This window comes from Protopterus annectens, chromosome 7.part0, assembly GCF_019279795.1.
Source record: "Protopterus annectens isolate FY-2018-M chromosome 7.part0, PAN1.0, whole genome shotgun sequence".
NCBI lineage: Eukaryota > Metazoa > Chordata > Ceratodontiformes > Protopteridae > Protopterus > Protopterus annectens.
This window is the reverse complement of record NC_056739.1, coordinates 1798318510-1798336627: the sequence shown is the minus strand read 5'-3', so window position 1 is coordinate 1798336627 and position 18118 is coordinate 1798318510.

Genomic DNA, 18118 nt, shown 5'->3' with positions numbered 1-18118 from the left:
TCTAAGGCAAACTTCCTAATATTAAATGGCATTCTAGCAAAATGTAAAGCCCCTTCCAAACCCTGAGAACACTGCTGCCTATGCAGAATTGTTCATGGGGAAAACGGAGCAATCATATTAATGACTACATAGAGAGAGCTGTATTTATCCAGAATAAGTACAGGAGAAGCTAAAAAAAACTCCCCCTGGTAGAATCCCAAATCAATAAGTTGTATAAAAAAGGAAGAAAATTGTGGCAAAAATTAGGAAGTGCAATACCTAGCAAGGTAATAATGCCTTCCTCAATCTAGTCAAGCAACTCAGGGGGCTAATCTAATCTACCAAAGCCAAATTTGAGGTAAAAGTAGCCGCATAAGCCAAGGACAATCACAAGGCATTCTTCAGCTATGTCTGCAACCTCAAAGTCCACACACAACAATGTACCAAACTAATTGTAAATGGAGCCTGAAGTTATAGCAAGTCTACTGGCTATGGAATTTAGCACACATTTTACTCCTCTCTTACCCCCAGACATCTTTTAGGAAATATCCTCAAGCATAACTCCCCTAACTGTCATCACATCCACAATTCACTCTCCAAGTCAAGAACACTGAACAAAGCCATGGAAATGATAAACAATGATATAGGAAACCTTCAGACACTGGCTCCAACCCAGTTTGGTTTCACTAAGGTTTCATCATAGTAATATACAAGGGCAAAATGATGCATACTGCCTACCTTGTCATGGCCAAAGATATGACACAATAACCTGCTAGAACATTGTAGACAAACAAAAAAAAATAAATAAACATAAAGCCCTATGTCACCCACTGGATAGCCAGCTGACTCTCAGACTGGAAGTGAGAAGTTAGGACAGGGGAGTGTACTTCCACAAAGAGGCCAGTCAGTAGTGGATCCCCTCAAAGCTTGGTGATGGGATTACTCTTTTTGGTATCTATTTCTCTGAATCCAAGGCCAATGTTAAGGTCCTCTGGCTGACCAAATCTGTAGGTCATTGCAAACTAGACACAGGGATAGAATCCCTCCAAATACACTAATGCCCTCCAAGAAAGTCTGATACAGACTAATAACTGGTGCCAAAGCTATGTCCTAAAACTTTTCAGTGAAAATTTTTCTAGGGCAAAACAATGGTTAGCCACCATCTGGAGTTTGCCCTTTTCCCCACTTTAGTGTGATTTCAGAGTTGGTATATTTAGTTACAAGGGGTGTGGGGGGCATAGCCCTCCACCTGGGTAGGTGTTAAGTTTTATGATTTTGTTCTCTGTCTCTAGGGTGGCCTGCTGTTGGTTTGCCCTAGTAAACTTTCTCTAAAAAAACTCTCTAAAAATTATGTTTGCCGATTAAGTGCTTCGATTAATAGGAGTTCGATGAAGAGGTATTCACTAATATGGGATTCAATTAAGTGATATAGACCACACATTGATAATACTCCTCTAAAAGTAGACTCAGTCATCAGGGAATTGGGAACAAATGTAGACCACAGTCTGGTTTGGACCATCATATATCTACAGTAGAAAGGAAATCATTCTATACTGTGCTACTTATAAGTAAGCATATAGCATCTAGGTCCAAGAATATCATTATTTCAGTGTACTTGGCCCTCATCACACCAATCACTGAACACAATGTCCCAGCAATGACCAGGAATATGCCTCAATGGGAGTGTCCATAGAGGTTCTTCACAAAAAATAATAATAAAAATAATACAGGACATAAACATGTCCTACAGACCTGCTCAAAGCCCCATCCCAGTACTTGGTCTCTTGCAGACTGCTGAGAGGTGATCTATGCCTGAACTACAAAGCATCTTCTGATCCTGCTCTAATGGACCTATTGCACATCCACAAAACAAACAGTATCAGAACTATTTGAGCTAGGTACCAAAACCTCATCTGTAACATAAATAGGACATGTTGAAGGGACAGGTATGTGTCTCAGAGACTACTTATTCCCTGGAACAGGCTTCCTATCCATGTTAAGCAGCGTTCTTCATTACTCGAATTCAAGTACATCTTGGACCAGTGTATGAGGAATTATAAATTAACCCTGGTATGGCACATATGTCTTCGATAGACAGTCTGTAAATGCTTGATCACCCATTCCCAAGCCTGCAAATCACCCTTAAAATAACCCTAGGGTATCAGAACTTGTCATACATACATTTGGGAAACATGACTAGGCTTAAAAATACCCCCTGGGGTGGTTAGCCTATTAATCATCTATGAACTAATCACCTTTTCTTTGTACCCAGGCACCATTCATGGAGAAGGAAGAGCTTCACTTAGTATCAGAGTCTTACCTGGATTTCTGACATGCCTCTTTGCATCTCCCGCCAAATCATTCACCCCTACATACACACCTACTATGTTGTAGTTATATTTGTCTGGTGCAAGAGACTTAAGGGACCTTGAGACAACTTGAGATCTGGGCACCTGAAAGATAACTCACTTTCATCCTGTCTGTACAGAAGAGATTTGACACAGTCACTTAGAAATAATTAGTTCATTATCCCGCAGACATTGGAGTTTCCTACTTCATGTGTTTAAGACTTTGCAGAGTGCTTATAGGTATAATTAATCATATATTAATGTGGGGCCATGTCTCTCCAAAGACATTTTTTAACAGGAAGCATACTTAACAAGGCTGCTTGCTTTTCCCAAACGTATTTGCTTGTTTGGTATAATGTCTGGCTATAAGGGTATGGAACAATGATGAATCTCAAAAGTCTAAGTTTAACCCAGTGCCATAGGAGGGGGGCAAAAAATGAGGTGCCTTCCCATACTATCAACTTGGATGGGGCTCCACGCATTTTGGAAAACTAGTGAAATTACCTTTTGAAAAACAAAAAGCTGACCATTCTAACTACCAAGATGATCTGATTTTTTAACAGAACATTTTGACATTTTGCCTATTAGCAATTACAAAAGCTTAGTGACAGCTTGTAAACTGTCATACTGTTCTTAAAAAATGTTTGGCAGTTCGTATGTTGTCTTCAGTTATGAGTGATCATTTATAGACATTGGTTGGGGGGTGCCAAGTGGGCTAAATGTACATCTTCACCTTGATGGAGAATGACTGTTCTCCAACAAGGTGTTAATGTGCAGTTATCCCAGTAAAAAAAAAAAAAAAAAACGTGTTAATGTGCAGGTATCCCAGTAAAAAGAAAAAAAAAGTGTTAATGTGCAGGTATCCCAGTTAAAAAAAAAAAAAAAAGTGTTAATGTGCAGGTATCCCAGTAAAAAGAAAAAAAAGTGTTAATGTGCAGGTATCCCAGTAAAAATAAAAAAAAGTCTGCTCATAGGTTCATACTAGGCTATCTGCCCTAGGGCATTTACAAGCCTAGCCAGAGTGTGTTTGGCTTTCGCCACCCATTTTAAAATGAATTTTGCTATGCCCTTTTTCGAGGTTAGTATACTGTGCATCTGTCTAACAGTGACACAGAAGTGATACCCGGAGTAAATCTACAATCTCCCATCCACTCATCAAGATTCCTCTTGAAGAGAGTCAATGAGGGACTCTGCCTAACCTGGACTGGGATTTTATTCCAGAGTGAAGGGAGCCTCTGGGTTATGAATCTGTCCCTCCAGCATGTCCTATTTATTTCAGTGCCGAGGTTCAAGTCTCACGTAGCTCGATGGGATTTGGATTTTATGAGGTGCAGCATGTCCATTAATTCCGGGTTGGACATGGCTTTATATGTCAGGCACAGATCGCCTCTGAGCAGGCGGTATGCCACTGAGTAGAGCTGGAGTTTCTTTAACCGGGCAGCATATGGCATCTGTTTGAGCCCTTTGATCCTCTTGGTGAGGTACTTTTGGGGTCTTTCCAGTTGCTGCAGGTGTCTGGTAAGGTACATCCCAAAAGGGGCATTGTACTCAATTATGGGCCTGATGAGGGATGAATAAAGAGGCACGATGACCTCCCCTGATTTAGATGTGAATCCCTTCATGATTAGGTGGGCTATATAAAATGATTTTCTAACCACTTTGGCCACATGGTTGTCGAATGAGAGATTGCTATCAACTTGGGTCCCCAGGTCCCTAATTACTTCTTTCGTACTTAATGGATTGCCATCTATGTGGTAATTTGTGGGCACTTTGTTTTTGCCGAAGGGGATGACTATACACTTTTTGGCATTTAGCTTGAGGCCATGGCTCTGGCACCAGTTGTCTGTTTCTATGAGGCCCTTTTGTAGGATGCTTGTGTCGGCTGGAGAGTCAATTATGGCGCCCAGTTTGCAGTCATCTGCGAACTTGGTCAGCCACAGTCCTTCTGTGTTGGCCTGTACCTCCGAGAAATATATACCAAACAAGAGAGGTCCCAGGACTGGGCCTTGTGGGATGCCACTTGTAACTGGTTTGGAGTCTGACATGGCTCTAGCAATTCTAACCATGTAGGTTCTGTCCTTGAGCCAGTTTGCAACCCATCTAGTGACATAGGGGTTTATGTTTAAGCTGTTGAGCTTATCTATAATGCCCGATTGGGGTATTGTATCGAAGGCTTTTGCGAGGTTCAGGTAGGCTGTGTGAACCACCTTCCCCTCGTCAATGGTCTTGGTGATGGTTTCAAAGAAATCGACCAGGTTTAAGAGGCAGGATCTTCCCTTAACAAAGCCGAACTGGGTAGGATCCAGTGTCTGTAGGTCTCCAATATCTTTATTTATGAGGTCCATTATGATCCTTTCCATAGCTTTGCAGACCAAGCTAGTCAGGCTTATGGGGTGATAGTTTCCAGGATCCGTTGAGGCACCACCTTTGTGGAGAGGGACCACTGTTGCTGTACGCCACTCTTTGGGTAGATATCCTGTAGTAAGGCTGAGACTGAACAGTAGTTTTATGTTTGGGTTTAGTTCTTCTTGGAGTTCATGTAGGATGCAGCCTGAGACACCGTCTGTTCCCATTGATGCTGTGTTTTTTGCTTTGGAGAGGGTGGCTCTTACCTGAGCATCTGAGATGTCAGGGGGGCAGCACTCTGCTGGGATAGATATTTGCCCTTTTGGTGGGGAAGGGGGGGAGAAGTTTGCGCTGAACCTGTCAGCTAGGATGTTGGCAATGTCTGTGGGTTCGGTGTATTTTTTGTCATTTTGGACTAATTCTGAGCATATCTGGGAATTCCCACCCAGGTTTCTAACATAACTAAAGAAAGCCTTGTGATTATCCTTGGTGTCCTGTGCAATTTTTCTCTCGAAGCTGGCCTTAGACGATTTTATTAGTGCCCGTATTTTTTTGCTAATACTGATCACAGATGCCTTCCCTTTTTGGGATTTTGCTCTATCATGTAGTAGCTTCCACCTTCTATTGTATAGTTTGTTTATGGCTGGGGTCCACCAGACAGGACGCCTGCCTTTGGAGGATTGGGTCTTGGTTTTGTTTGGGATTGCATGATCCATGCATTCCTGAAGGTGTTCATAGAATGCATTTATAAAGGATTCTGCGGTCTGGGCTGTATTTTCCACAGGCCCGGGGGCTTTGAAGGATTCCACCTCAGTTTTGAGGAGTGTGAAATTTGCTTTAGAGAAGTTTTTCACTGTGGTTTTCTGGGCAGGGGCTGGGGTCGGGATGTGAATATCTAGTGAGATTAGTTTATGGTCTGTTCTTACCAGTGAGGGATACACTTCTGGTCTGGAGCATAGAGTCCCCATGTTGGTGATGATCAGGTCCAGTATGCTTTCCCCTCTTGTGGGAGTGGTAACAAGCTGTTCCATAGCAAGTGAGTTTATAAATTCTAGGAACCTTTGGGCTAGGGTGTTGGAGCTAGAGTAATGCTCCCAGTCTATGTCTGGGTAGTTGAAGTTGCCCAATATAATGGTGTTTGGAGAGACCTTCATATTTTCCAGTGTTCTCAGGAAGGCCGAGTGGGGTTCCTGGGTTTGGGAGGGTGGTCTGTAGCAGGCTATAAACTGGAAGGCAGTTTTACCCACTGTTAGTTGCACATGGATAGTCTCTGATGCTTCGTGCTGTGCCACCAACCTGGAGGTGTGGGTATCTTTGACGAATATTGATACTCCCCCTCATTTTGTGGTTCGGTCCAAGTTTTGGGGCCAAAAAACATGGTATGAGGTATAACCTGGTAGTGCTGGGGTGCTCTCGGGAGCCTTGAACCAGGTTTCTGTTACTGCACAGATATCGATGTTCTCCATGCTAAGGAGAGTTTTGAGTGCGTGCATCTTGAGGTTTAGACTTCTGGCACTGAGTAGCATTACTCTTAGTTTCTTATCCCTTGTGATACCTATGGAGGTGGGTTTGTCTTTTGAGCCTTGCCTAAAAAGGGCACTATGGGGGTGGCAAGAGCCTTTGCCAATATCCGAAAGCCGAGGGGTGACAGGTGCAAGCCGTCTCTAGTGAAGCATCGTGGCTTGTTGAGCATGTCATCCCAGGCTGACAGGCATTGGATCCCCTTTGAATAACACCAATACTTAAGCCAGTTGTTGAAATTGATCATCTTGTCTTCATATTGTGGCATCATTCTTGGTGAGGGTAAGATGCTACTCAAGGTCAGGGTCATACCGGCCTGCGCTACATGCTCAGAGAGCTCCTCTATATCTCTTTTCATGTAGTCCAGGGAGGTATGTCTCAGGTCATTCACACCAGCATGGACCAATGACTGAGACATATTTGTACTTGCCTTGGAGTGACCTGAGTGCTTGTGTTATGTGGCGGATCCTAGCGCCCGACAGGCAGCTCACCGTGACCTTCTCCTTGTTCAGCCTGGTGGGTGGGACTTCAGTGTGCCTGACGATAGAGTCACCTATTACAAGTGTATCAGGTGTGTTGTTTAGCCTTAAAGGCTGTGACTGTTCAGCACACTGGCTTTGTGAGCTATGTGTTGCACGTGTTTTGTTTTGGGGTAGCGGTTGCTTGGTTGTCTGATATGGAGGTCTCTGTTGCTTAGGCAGATTTTTATTTAGAGCCTCCGAGTATGTTTTTGTGTGTTTATGTGTTTGGTTTGCTGTCGTGGTAGGTCTATGTGAGACTGGAATTGTAGTGAGTGTGGTTTCCTTCTCCTCCTGACTGGTTATGCCAGTACTGAGTTGAGAGAGCTTAGCCTCCAGTTTGGCTATATGGTTACATCTCTCACATGTGTTGGAATTTGTTGGGAGGAGGAGAGGGTTGTCTGTGTACATGAGGCAGTTGTAACACTGCCTCAAGATTCCCAGATTCACCAGCTGGGCCGGAGAGGAGATTGACAACTGACCTTTGGACATGCTGGAATAGTATTGGGAATTCCTTTATAATTGAAAAAAGGGCCAATGGGGTACAAGGTACTCAAGGGGAGTTTGTGAGGGTGTAGTGCTTTTAATTGTTTAGTGCTGACTTATATAATTGCTTCAGTGAGCAAGTGCCATGCTTTAGAGTATGAATAGGGTGTTTATTATGAGAGCTAGATCAGTTCTAAGGGAAAAAGTGAAGAGCAGACTTTGTGGAGCCGAGAATGGTTTAAACCCAATTAAGCAGCGTTGCCCAATGCTGCTATGCATAAAATCACATAAGCAGCTAAAGCGGGTTTTATACAGGGGGACTTGAAAGAGCTAGAAATTGGCCCAAAACGGCCAATAGACTACCAGATTCTTGTGCTGGAAACAGTCCTCCAGGGATAGATAGGCTGCTCTAAGCTCCCCACTGCCACTGGTGAACAAAGAAGCCTCCCTTTATCCAAGAAAGGAAATGGGCAACACATGAACTTTCCAAAAGTCCAGAATACAGCAAAGCCTGTATTTGGACTACTCTAGGTCAGGAAAGACGGGAAACAAAGATAATTTTTTTTTTCTTTTTTGCAGCAAACAGCAGGAAAATGCAATAAATATGTAACGCAGGCTAGCGCACTTGAGTGTGTAGCATCAACAGGTAAATGCAACAAACAGGACAAACTTTAAAAGTGCAGGTGCAAAAACAACTTTAAACAGTTTAAAACAGTTCAAGAAGCAGAAATACTTGCAGCTTAGCTAGATCGGACAGTCGCCCAGGTAGTAGCAGGAAAACACTTTTATCAGGTTAGCAGTGACTCTTTTAGCCTCTCTGCTGCTAGCATCACTCTGCAGGACCACGAGGAGCTTGGCTGAGTAGTAACAAGTGCAAAAAAATGCGCCAAAGCGGGTTTTATACAGGGGGACTTGAAAGAGCTAGAAATTGGCCCAAAACGGCCAATAGACTACCTGATTCTTGTGCTGGAAACAGTCCTCCAGGGATAGATAGGCTGCTCTAAGCTCCCCACTGCCACTGGTGAACAAAGAAGCCTCCCTTTATCCAAGAAAGGAAATGGGCAACACATGAACTTTCCAAAAGTCCAGAATACAGCAAAGCCTGTATTTGGACTACTCTAGGTCAGGAAAGACGGGAAACAAAGATAATTTTTTTTTCTTTTTTGCAGCAAACAGCAGGAAAATGCAATAAATATGTAACGCAGGCTAGCGCACTTGAGTGTGTAGCCTCAACAGGTAAATGCAACAAACAGGACAAACTTTAAAAGTGCAGGTGCAAAAACAACTTTAAACAGTTTAAAACAGTTCAAGAAGCAGAAATACTTGCAGCTTAGCTAGATCGGACAGTCGCCCAGGTAGTAGCAGGAAAACACTTTTATCAGGTTAGCAGTGACTCTTTTAGCCTCTCTGCTGCTAGCATCACTCTGCAGGACCACGAGGAGCTTGGCTGAGTAGTAACAAGTGCAAAAAAACGCGCCAAAGCGGGTTTTATACAGGGGTGTAGAAAGAGCTAGAAATTGGCCCAAAACGGCCAATAGACTACCAGATTCTTGTGCTGGGAACAGTCCTCCAGGGATAGATAGGCTGCTCTAAGCTCCCCACTGCCACTGGTGAACAAAGAAGCCTCCCTTTATCCAAGAAAGGAAATGGGCAACACAGGAACTTTCCAAAAGTCCAGAATACAGCAAAGCCTGTATTTAGACTACTCTAGGTCAGGAAAGACGGGAAACAAAGATAATTTTTTTTTTCTTTTTTGCAGCAAACAGCAGGAAAATGCAATAAATATGTAACGCAGGCTAGCGCACTTGAGTGTGTAGCCTCAACAGGTAAATGCAACAAACAGGACAAACTTTAAAAGTGCAGGTGCAAAAACAACTTTAAACAGTTTAAAACAGTTCAAGAATGCAGAAATACTTGCAGCTTAGCTAGATCGGACAGTCACCCAGGTAGTAGCAGGAAAACACTTTTATCAGGTTAGCAGTGACTCTTTTAGCCTCTCTGCTGCTAGCATCACTCTGCAGGACCACGAGGAGCTTGGCTGAGTAGTAACAAGTGCAAAAAACGCACCAAAGTGGGTTTTGTACAGGGAGACTTGAAAGAGCTAGAAATTGACCCAAAACGGCCAATAGACTACCAGAGTCTTGTGCTGGGAACACTCCTTCAGGGATAGATAGGCTGCTCTAAGCTCCCCACTGCCACTGGTGAACAAAAAAGCCTCCCTTTATCCAAGAAAGGAAATGGGCAACACAGGAACTTTCCAAAAGTCCAGAATACAGCAAAGCCTGTATTTTGACAACTCTAGGTCAGGAAAGACGGGAAACAAGGATAATTTTTTTTTCTTTTTTTGCAACAAACAGCAGGAAAATGCAATAAATATGTAACGCAGGCTAACGCACTTGAGTGTGTAGCCTCAACAGGTAAATGCAACAAACAGGACAAACTTTTAAAGTGCAGGTGCAAAAACAACTTTAAACAGTTTAAAACAGTTCAAGAAGCAGAAATACTTGCAGTTTAGCTAGATCAGACAGTCGCCCAGGTAGTAGCAGCAAAAAAAAAAACTTTATCAGGTTAGCAGTGACTCTTTTAGCCTCTCTGCTGCTAGCACCACTCTGCAGGACCACAAGGAGCTTGGCTGAGTAGTAACAAGCGCAAAAACCGCACCAAAGCGGGTTTTATACAGGGGGACTTGAAAGAGCTAGAAACTGGCCCAAAACGGCCAATAAACTACCAGATTCTTGTGCTGGGAACGCTCCTCCAGGGATAGATAGGCTGTTCTAAGCTCCCCACTGCCACTGGTGAACAAAGAAGCCTCCGTTTATCCAAGAAAGGAAATGGGCAACACAGGAACTTTCCAAAAGTCCAGAATACAGCAAAGCCTGTATTTGGACTACTCTAGGTCAGGAAAGACGGGAAACAAGGATAATTTTTTTTCTTTTTTTGCAACAAACAGCAGGAAAATGCAATAAATATGTAACACAGGCTAGCGCACTTGAGTGTGTAGCCTCAGCAGGTAAATGCAACAAACAGGACAAACTTTAAATTACAAGCGCAAAAGTGCGCTAAAGCTGGCTTTAAAGCAGGGGGTTAGAAAGAGATAGGAAATGGCCCAAAACGGCCAATAAGCTACAGGTTACTGGGCTGGAACCACTCCTCAAGGGACAGATAGGCTGCTCAGAGCTCCCCACTCTCACTGGTGAACAAAGAAGCTTCCTCCTATCCAAATAAGGATATGGGCAACACAGGAACTATGACACAGCCCAGAGATCAGCAATTCCTGAAGACTGGACTATTCTAGTTCAGTAAAGGCGAGAAAAAAGGATTTTTTTTTTTTTTTTAAGTAGCAGAAATTAGGTACAGAAACACAGTAAATGCTTTAATTCGGCTAGCACACTTGAGTGTTTAGCCTACCAGTTGCCTGTATCACACTGCAGGACAACACGAGGAGCTGTGCGGAGTTGTATACAATAAGAAACCTTTGAAATCACAGATTCGCTAAGAAAAAAAAAACTGGCGTTTTAGGCAAAATTAGTTAAGACAGCAAGAAAAGCAGAAAACTGATACTTAATCACTCCAAAGTCACTCGTTTGCCTCTCTGCTGCTGTAGACTCTGCAGAACACCTGGAAGGCACTTGCTGAGCGGAATACAAGCGTAAAAACTGTGAAAATGAGATTTTTATAGCAGGGAAGTGAAAGAGATAGAAATTATCCCAAAATGGCCAATAAACTACTAACTTATGGGCTGAAACCACTGCTCCAGGGACAGATAGGCTGCACAAAGCTCCCCTCTCTCACAGGTGAACAGAGAAACTTCCTTCTATCCAAGTAAGGTAATGGCAACACAGAAACTTGTAACACAGCCCTGGATTCAGCAATAACCTGAAAACTGGACTATACTAGTTCAGAAAGGTGGGAAACAAGTATATATATATTTTTTTCAGAAAACAGAGCAGATACAATCAAAATTAGCCCAAAAAGGCCAATAAACTACCAACTTCTGGGCTGAAACCACTCCTCCAGGGACAGATAGCCTGCTCAAAGCTCCCCTCTCTCACAGGTGAACAGAGAAACTTCCTTCTATCCAAGTAAGGTAATGGCAACACAGAAACTTGTAACACAACCCTGGATTCAGCAATAACATGAAAACTGGACTATACTAGTTCAGAAAGGCGAGAAAGAAGTATGTATATATATATATATATATATATATATATATATATATATATATACACACATACATTTTTTTCCAGAAAATAGAGCAGATACAATCAAAACAACACTTTACCCAAATGACCAGTTAAAAATCTTAAAACTGAGCTCTGTTCCAGCAGTCTTCAATCAGACAAGTTCTAACTGCACAGTCCAGCCACTAGGGTACAGAGAAACCTTCTCCAAAAAAGACGGCCTGGGTCAGTGCACAATTCTTACAAACAAAGCTAGATCCAGCTGGCCTGAATCTAGTCTATGCTACTGCAAACAAGGCATACCGATTTCAGAAAGAAACAGTTCAAGTAAGTATGCGCAATAAGCCTTTAACCAGAAATTCCCAGCTCAGAAGGGCAGAATCTAGCCTCTCCTCCCACAAGAGTGCAGACCACAAACCTTCTTAATGTAAAATAACTGTCCTGAAGCCCAAGTCCTTAACCTAAAACTAATACACTTTTAGAATAACAGACACTGAGCCTTCAATCAGCAGTTCCCAACTTAGAAGGATGTACGCTACCTGTCCTGCCACAACAGTGCAGACCACAAACCTTCCTAATGTAAAACAACTGGTTTGAAACCCAAGTGCTTAAACCAAGGGCCTTAGAATAACAGTTACAATTTAATCAGGCTACTAACAAGCAGTAATAAAGGCAGCAGAATAAATTTGAGTACTTTTAAAAGAGGCAAAAGCAAAATAAGGTAATAAAGTAGGAAGAAACACAAATACAGTAAGGCGGTTAAAGTGCAAAAATTTTTTTTTTTTTTGAGATGGAGGAAACAGAGCAGATTAAGATACTATAGGGGAATGCCCTTCCCAAGTGCTCTCTCTGTACACTGCAGAGGAGATGGGACTGGTAAGAGTATCCAAAATCAAAATATGATCTCACTGTACTCAGTTGAGTGAGCGAATGAGATGGGTCCAGGAGGAGTGTGCAAAAAGAGATTTACAGCAGGGGCGGGCAATTCCAAAGCCACCAAGACTAACACCAGAAGAAGAAACAGGGAGGGTGGCTGGGGAACTACTGCAGAGATTCAGAGACACACACAATATTTACTGAATCCAAGACACACAATATTTACTCACTCAAATCTTAAATAAGTGCAGAAAATATACTTAAATCAGCTTATGTCCAGTTGATATATGCAGACAAGTCTCAGTAGCCAGCAACTCGATTTAAAATGATCTAATCAACCCTTGTAAGTCTTAAACCCAGGACCCTGCACACCATTGCTACAGTAATTTACCACTAAGCCATTTGAACTAAATATTGATTAGGTTTATACTAAGCTAACTGCCCTTGCGAGCCATTTTAAGCTTAGCCAATTATCCCTTCTGAGACTCAAACCCTGCACCTTGTGTTTGTAAGGCAAACACCTTAACCATTAGGCCACCCTCCCAACCCATTGCTTCATGGCAACATATTAAGCTGTCATGAAGCTCAGACTGAAAAAAAAGCAAATAGCTATTTTCATGTCACTTTTTTGCTTAGTAGGTGTAAAGTGAAAACAAAGTAAATAAAACAAAAAAAATAGTGTGCACGTGCATGGGGGTGTGTGAGAGACAGAGAAACAGAAAGAAAGAGCGAATGAAACAGAGAGCCAGAGAGTGAAAGTGTGAGCAGGAGGCAATGCATACCATTCAACTTCTTTGATGAAGACTTCTGGATAAAGCCAACAAAAAGAGAAAAAGACATAACATCAGGGACAATTTTTAAATATAAACCCAAGTCACAATAAATACAGAAAGAGGTTTTCCATCAACATACATTTTCTGAACAATAAGTCTGAAGCTAAAAAGGTTGGCTTCATTGACTGACCATAATCATCAGTGATTAACAGAAAATCAAACATTTTTGAGTGACAACAGAGAGGACTGGAGGGGTTGCAATGCCTTACACTGTTTGTGTTATTTTCATTCATTTGATCACAATGGGGCCGTATAAAGTATACTTAAGAAAACAGCTGTAATTTTTGACACATTTTAACATTAAATAACTGTGCACAACTTATATTTTGGATGTAAAATTCTTTGGTACTTACGTATTATCGCAGCCAGGTTTTTGCGATAATACAGCTTGCTTCCTGGTGTGTGAATGTAACCACAAATGTATGCAGAATCACACAGGCAATGTTATCTTTAAAAAACACTTTGTTTAGGTAGGAGGAACAGTGTACTATTTAAAAATGACTGCTTGTTTAAAGCTATGCCATTTCCCAACATCATGTCAGTCATACTACATTTCCAAGTCCTGTTATGTGTGCACACAACACAGCAAAAGTATGTGAAATGGAGTAATTACTCTGAATCACAATCACAGCACAACCTCACTAAATGTAAGCAGTTTTGAAAATAGTACTGTGTTTCTTTCTGGTTTGCCCAAAACTCGATCCTGAAAAGACATACAGTGACAGCAAAGACACGTTCTCCTTTCAAGCAATGAAATTTTGTGGCCGGATGCAAAGAGACGCATCTGCGGCATATTCCCTTCCCAGAACTGTTCTGAATGTTGACAGTTCCCATAGCAGTCCAAAAGGAATAAAAAGCAATGGACAGTTCCCACACCATCCAAAAAGGGGGAAAACGAAATGTCTACAGATGTGATTAATTTATCATTAAACACATCATGGAAGATAACACTCCCGGGGGCCAATGCTGCTCTTTTGCAACCAACTTCCAGAGCCAGCCACAACTTTTTCCTCATATAACGCTCGGGTCATCTCAACTCCGATTTGCAGGACAGTGCAAAAAGGCATGCAGGTTAATAAACTGTCCAAAATCATGACATCAAGAACAATTACTCATTTGTCCATAATGTCAGGAATTATCAGAGATTTGGAACCTGGTTGCGATAATACGTAACTACCAATTCTTTCTTTCGCAACAGTTATATATGCTACAGCAAGTTGGAAACATTAGGCTGAGGAACTATTTTACATCAAAAATTTAAAAAAAGTATATAGTAGTAAAAAATCCAACACAATATAACAAATAGCCCATTACTTAAGCACACAAATCCCTCCAGGGTGGCATTATCAGAGAAATAATTCCCTTCCTGGGGTGGTAAGTCCCAGCACCTGCAGTGTTGGGCCTTACAATACCCTGGGTGAACATTATTTCCTGATAATGCTCATCCTTTCAGGCATTGTTTCTTGCTTGTGATCCACTATAATCACGATCATGCTTGAAAAGGGTGCCTGGACCAACCCATCCTATCACATAGCTAATAAATAAGACTAAAATTAAAATCACAGCAGAGTAGCTAACCTTTTTTATATAACTACTTTAATACACACACACTTTTTTATATGTTGCGTTATGAATTCCTGAATACTATTAATTGCAAACGTTTATATGTGTAGCACTGCAGTTCTAGCACTCTCTGTCTTTTCTGAATACCCATCAAGTGCTGCAGAACTATTCCTCCAGCAGCACAATTCAGTAATGAAACTTTTGGGAGTGAAAACACTGTTAAGAACAGCAAAAACAAATTCTTAGCATTGTTCTTTCTGTGAAATGAGATGCAAAGCATGTGGGAAGGAAACAGTGGTAGGCAGAGTTTGCATGCCTGAGATTCATCCAGGAGATTGCAGCTCCTCAAATAATTCAAATTCTGTTACAGGTGGTCAGCTGCTCAGAGTTGGATGCTATTCATATCTTGTGGGCGGTGCTTTCTTTAGGGCTGATGTCATAGAACATGCTGTCTGTGTGACATCAGTACTTAACATTTTAGTGAGTTTAGTGAGTTGGAAATGATTTCTGGTACAAGGCAGCAGGATGAAAATACACAACAAATGAGGTAAATACAGATCTGATTTTATTTATATTGTAAATGTTTACCTGCATTACTAAATATTCTCACTAACCTGTGCAATATTTTTGCAAAACCATATGTGGTGCTGCATGTATATTAAACATGGGCTAATTTGAATGCAGTATTGAATAAATCAGTTGGGGATGTGATATATGTGGAAATTTTTTAAATTTTCAGCATAGACTAGTGAACACTTGTTAGGCTGGAATGAAGTGTATTTATTACATTATATCTTATTAGGACTGAAATGAAGGAAGATGAACAATGGGTAAGGTAAGAGAAGAAGGGATGTAAATAAATTAGGAAGGTTAAGAAAGACTAAATGAAGTAGCAGGAGGCTAAGTCCAACTGTATATGGATACAAACATTTAAAGCCTTAAGGTCTAAGTGGATTAACTTTTTTCTGAGAAGGAGGGAAAGCTTTACTTTATTTTACTTTATTCAATATTTGTACCAGATAAAAAAGGATAAAGAAAACCTCTTTCCAATTTTATCCCTGCTGAGTATGCGTTTTAAATGTCAAATTGTAACTTACTGCTTCCAACTTTGGCTGTGGAAAGTACAGGAACCTTCATGCTGATATCAATACCAAATATTTTTCTTAGTCAGATTACTGTCCATTACTGTTTAAATGTGTAAGGCTTGCACATGCAACACGAACTAGCTTGAAAAGAACATTAACATGGCATGAACTTTTATAGCGACAGCTTTTGGAAAGTTAAAAGAGCATACTAATGCTGTTTTCAAAAGTTGTACACAGGGATTTTTATCTCTTGAATGTTATTTCTCACATGTACCTTTGAATTGATCGGTGACATTTGTAGGTAAGCCTGCTTTTAAAACAAAGGCAGAGTACATGCACTGGAAAGTCAGTTGCAGTGAGATATGCTTTTTGTCTCGTAATATTGCATATAATTTCTCCTACTGGAGTGAGTGCACAGCTTTCAACCAATACTCGGGATCAGTTTCATGTTGAAATGTAGCTGACATATTGTGCAAATGTTGTATGCTGCTGTTTGTTTTCAAATTTCACACAAAATATTGACTGTAAGTATAATATAGTAAGACGTTCATGAGCTCCAGTGTCATAGAAGCTGTGTGTGATTTGCATGAATATGTTATGCAAGATGAGAACAACTGATAACTAAGATTTGGATCATAAGTTGTACAAGATGTCAGAGTTTAGCTAGTGTGTACAACATAACTTGTATGGGCTGTTGACTGATATCTGTATGGACTGATGCAGTGTTAAACCAAATCAGATGGTGGGTAGTGGTTGGTTAATTTAAAACATTTAGACTTACTTTTTATAACATTGTTTTATACTTATCGGCATTTTACTTTATTTTGTTTCTACTTTAGTTCCTGTAGACCATCCAAGGCTGGGTATGATTTAATTTGTAATATGTACATCTCCTAAGATTTTTTAGTTTATTTTCAGTTATTTTGTTCTTCTGGCCTCTCCATTATCAGGCAATTCTATAATTTGAATACCTCATGTGGATTAGAAGTTTTCAGATCTTCCATCCAGAGTATATAAAAACAAAACATAAAATATGGTCACTGGAAATCAGAGCACAAAATGTAGATATTTAATTGGAAAGCAAACTTTATGAGACCTTTCATTTAAATTAACATCAGACTAAACTCTGAATAAGTCCTTTATAAACTTGCATGTAAATGCTCACAAACATTAGTTTAGAGGAGTGCAACCTCTGGATTTTGTGCACATAATTGGTGTGTGTGTGTGTGTGTGTGTGTGTGTGTGTGTGTGTGTGTGTGTGTCTCCCTTTTTATATACCTCCTCTCCCCCTTGCAAAGATGATGTGTAGTCTGTGTTTCTTTATGTAAATGTGTGTGTATACATATACATAAATATGTGTGTTTGTGTGTATTTATACATAAATTCAAGGAGGAGGCACTAGTTATAGTAAAAAAAAAAAAAATTACAGATCCAAAATAAAACAGAAAAATAAACTGCCACCTTGGCTTTCAGTTCAAACAAAAAATGCTACCTTTTGTTACTCTCCACCAGCTATAAACCATTTCACACAGTCTGTATGTCAGTTAGGCTGCCACCATAAAGTTCCAGACTGCAGGCACCATGCAGGCCCCAATTCTATCTCTGCACTGCACGTAGTTTTTCTAGGTATTCTCTACAAATACCTAAAGTGGACTGATGTCCCCCATCCATCCATCCATCCATCCATCCATCCATCCATCCATCCATCATCATCCCCTTTTCCCATTTTCAATACCTCCAGGATTTTAAAGTAAGCTGTTGCTTACCCCTTTCTGAGGATTTATCTTTCTATTTATCTTTCTGTTTTACGGTTTGTAGGCTACCTCTATATGTAAAACAAACATGGATATTAGTGCTGTGTTCAAAAGTTCATAGTTAACATAGATTACTAGGCTAATAGTTCAAGAGCCCTTACAAGCATAGCCAGTTTTACCTAGATTTTACACAATTTTCTATCCCTATCAGGAAGATAACAAGGGTCAGCAAATAGGGTTTTGGTTCTATATCACAAAGTCGAATGTTAAAAAAAGAACAGTTTTACATCGAACTCTAAAAACCGAAATCACAGAATGTCAATCATCCGGAACAGCGATTTCTTTCCCAGGAAAAAAAAATGCTGGGCCATTGCCAGGACTTTGCCATTTCCTTCACTGTGGTGTGATCTTGGGGTTGGTATATTTAAGTAGGGGTCTGTGGGGGGCAAAGTCCCCCACTTTATTTTGTCTGTGGATTTGTATTTTTTTTTTTTTTGAAGGAGTGATATATTTTTCCTTGGGGAAAAAAATTGCGCTTCTGTGTGTTTGACATTCTGTAGTTTTGGTTTTTAGAGTTTGACGTAAGAGCGTTCGTTCTTTTTAACGTTCAACTTCGTGATACAGACCC